At 50.9% G+C, this 3577-nt stretch overlaps 1 pseudogene; it reads right to left on the reverse strand.

Moving 5' to 3' along the window:
* Positions 1-1565: 1565 nt before the first annotated feature.
* Positions 1566-2497, reverse strand: LOC136105741 (olfactory receptor 14A16-like; annotated as a pseudogene).
* Between the last annotated feature and the right edge of the window lie 1080 nt (positions 2498-3577).

Below are 3577 nucleotides of genomic sequence, written 5' to 3' on the forward strand. Positions count from 1 at the left end.
GACTCGTCACCCTCCCAGGGACAGACGTAGGCTGACCAGCCTGTCATTCTCCCAGTTCTCCTTCCTGCCATTCCTGAAGATGGGTTTGACGTCTGCCTTTCCGAGGGACCTCTGATCCTCTCTGATTACTCTGGCACTTCTGAGACCGCAATCCAGAATTTCCCACAGGGCAAGAGGGGCAGATGCAGGACTGTGTAGAACAACATGTGGTGGAGATGGCAAAGGTGATATAGCAAACAGGGACACTTGCGATAAGCCTGTCCAAGGCAGCTGAGATGAAACTCACTGTGCCACTGGGGTTTGTCCCTGAAGTCACACACGCAGATGTTGGGGTTCTGTCAGGTGTGCACATAGAGATATTCAGGGACAGACACTTTCCCTTTTACACACAGAGGCAGGAGTCACAGTATCCCTCTGTCCTTCTGTTCCTGTTCCCAAAGAATGGGAGGCACCTCAGTCCTATGTTGTTTCACCATGTTCTACATTTGTTTTGATGTCCCACACCATTAGGAAAGGAGATTGGCTCAAGGAAGCACATCCAAGTGCTGCATTCCGGTGGTTTCCTATGGGATATTAGTCCCAACATGATATGACCTCAATGAACTGTCTGTCTCACAGGTCTTCATGGAACCACAAGGAACGGTGTTTGTACTGACTCAGATTCATATCACCTCATGTACATGATGTGCATGCTCAGTCTCATCTGTTCAATGCAAACATGGACATCTGAAATACTCATTCAGTGTAATTCCATGGAAGAGCAAAGAGCTCTGACCAGGGGTGAGAGGCCAGTGCTGGAAATGGTGGTTGGGAGGGGCCAGCCCATGACAATTGCCAGTGCACAGGGGCACAGCGCAGCCCCTGCTCTGCTGGTCCTGCAGGTCTCTGGCAGGAGGCCTGGCTGTGAGAGGACACTGGTGTGTGCCAGCCCTGCACACACACACTGTTCAGATGTACACTCGTGTTTCATCTGTGGCCACTTTTGTGGGCATGTTCTTAAGAGAAGGTTTGGAAGAAGACCTAATCCTTTAGTCACTGCCCTTAGGAGATCACCTTTCTATCTGGAAAGGCTGTTTTGAGCCCAGGTCTGTGACACAAGTGCGCATTGCCTGTCCCTGCCTGCGCTCACAGCACTGACACACAGCAGGATGGGGACCAAGCTGCCAGAGCACTCAGGTCTTGCACCAACACAAGGGATGGGAAGGAGAGTGTGGGAGCGGAACCAGAACAGCTCTGGAAGACCAAGCGCTTGTGCTGCCTGGCAGGGCTGCCAGGCTGGACTCTTGTCCCTCCACCCATTTACAGGAACTGTCCCTGCAGCTCCAAACAGGCCTTGCAGGAAAGATACAGTGAAAGAAGAGTCACTACAGAACCCTTCATTTTGTTTAAATACACAGAGATCATGGTTCCTCATTTGCCCAGCCAGTGATTATAAAAGAACAGAGTGAATTAGAAAGGGGATGACAATGTTTTCACAATAGAAAAAAACACCGGTAACAACAGAAAATACAAATTACAGGCTGGGCCTGTAATTAGTTACATTAAAACTGCTATATAGAATAAGTTTATTGGTTTGGTAAACACCCAGATATCTGTTTCCACAGGGCATCCTTGAGCTCCTGGTTCTTCATGCTGTAGATGAGGGGATTAATAACTGGAGGCACCATCGAGTACAAAATTGCCACCAGCAGGTCCCCAGAAGGAGAGGAGATGGAGGTGGGCTTCAGGTATGAAAATGCACCAGTGCTGAGGAACAGGGAGACCACGACCAGGTGAGGGAGGCAGGTGGAAAAGGCTTTGTGCCGTCCCTGCTCAGAGGGGATCCTCAGCACAGCCCTGAAGATCTGAACATAGGAGAAAAGAATGAAAATAAAACAAACAAATGCTAAACAAGAGCTGACCACAATAAGCCAGACTTCCCTGAGGTAGGAGTGTGAGCAGGAGAGCTTGAGGATCTGGGGGATTTCACAGAAGAAGTGGCCCAGGGCATTGCCCTTGCACAGGGGCAGTGAAAATGTATTGGCCGTGTGCAGCAGAGCACTGAGAAACCCAGTGGCCCAGGCAGCTGCTGCCATGTGGACACAAGCTCTGCTGCCCAGGAGGGTCCCGTAGTGCAGGGGTTTGCAGATGGCAACGTAGCGGTCGTAGGACATGACGGTAAGAAGGAAATATTCTGCTGTAGCACAGAAAAAGAAAAAAAAAGCTGGGCAGCACACCCTGCATAGGAGATGTTCCTGGTGTTCCAGAGGGAATTGGCCATGGATTTGGGAACAATGGTGGAGATGGAGCCCAGGTCGAGGAGGGAGAGGTTGAGCAGGAAGAAGTACATGGGGGTGTGGAGGTGCTGGTCCCAGGCTATGGTGGTGATGATGAGGCCGTTGCCCAGGAGTGCAGCCAGGTAGATGCCCAGGAAGAGCCAGAAGTGCAAGAGCTGCAGCTCCTGTGTGTCTGTGAATGCCAGGAGGAGGAACTGGGTGATGGAGCTGCTGTTGGACATTTTCTGCCTCTCCTGAGGACCTGTCCAAAGAGGAAAAGACAGTGACAGTTTAGGTGAGACTTCTCTGAGGAAAAACAACATGTCATTTCTCCTTGAACATCCCGTCTCTGAATGAGCAATGATTCCTCTCATTCTCCATGAATACCGTCTGAATGATATCGTTCATCACAGTTTAAAGCGTAGCTTTGGCGTCTGGTTTCCCTGAGAATACTTCTGGGACAGGACTCCCAGTGTTGGTGTTCGAACAAAAAGTGGCCCCCTTCCCCTCCCCATCCCAATACTAGACAGTAAGAGAACCAAGGACAGGTGGAGAAACAGGGAAGAACACTGCAGTACTCCCGAAATTAAAGGAAGGACAGAAAGGTAGACAGGGATGCTGGGAAGCCTTCTCTCTGCGCAGCTGTGCTCACTGCCGCTCACATGATGTCACTGCAGGGCAAGTGCTTTTAGCATCTTTTTTTTTTGTGTACCTCATTCCAGGAACCCTTCACCTGGAGGTCCAGGTGCTGAGGTGGAGACTCATGACCTGGGCCCCATTGCTTTGGGGTAGAGGCTCTTCTGGGGAAGAGAGCAGACAAGGGGATTGCACTGGGAAATGTGTCTGCAATCGAGAGGATGTGAGAGAGGTTCCTAAATCCCATCTCCAGCATTTCTGGTAGCAGTTAACTCTCTCTGCCCATGTCTGTGCAGCCTGCAGCTGTGTCTCTGTCCCTGGATCTGCTCCCTGTCAGTGTCACAGACCCTGTCCCACCCGCTGTGTGCTCAGCTCTGTTCTGCTCACACCTCCTGGCACTGCCCAGGGGCAGCTCTGTGTGTGCAGGGGCTCAGGAGCAGCTCAGACAAGTCCTAACGAGAAGTGGGGTCTTAGCACCTTCTTTGGGGCAGAGAAATAAATTCCCATCTCCCACTGCCCACCCAGCCAACCAACAGTGGAAAGAACTCAAAACTTAAAATCATCCCTATGAGATAAATACTTCCTCAGTGTCCCTGATCCACGCAGTTCCCTCTCAATGGCAGAAGGACCTTGCCATGCCAGATCTTGCTCTTTCCACCAGATCTTCTTTCCTTGGTGTTTTTGGG

The sequence above is a fragment of the Patagioenas fasciata genome, chromosome 10 (assembly GCF_037038585.1).
Source record: "Patagioenas fasciata isolate bPatFas1 chromosome 10, bPatFas1.hap1, whole genome shotgun sequence".
In the NCBI taxonomy this organism is placed as follows: domain Eukaryota; kingdom Metazoa; phylum Chordata; class Aves; order Columbiformes; family Columbidae; genus Patagioenas; species Patagioenas fasciata.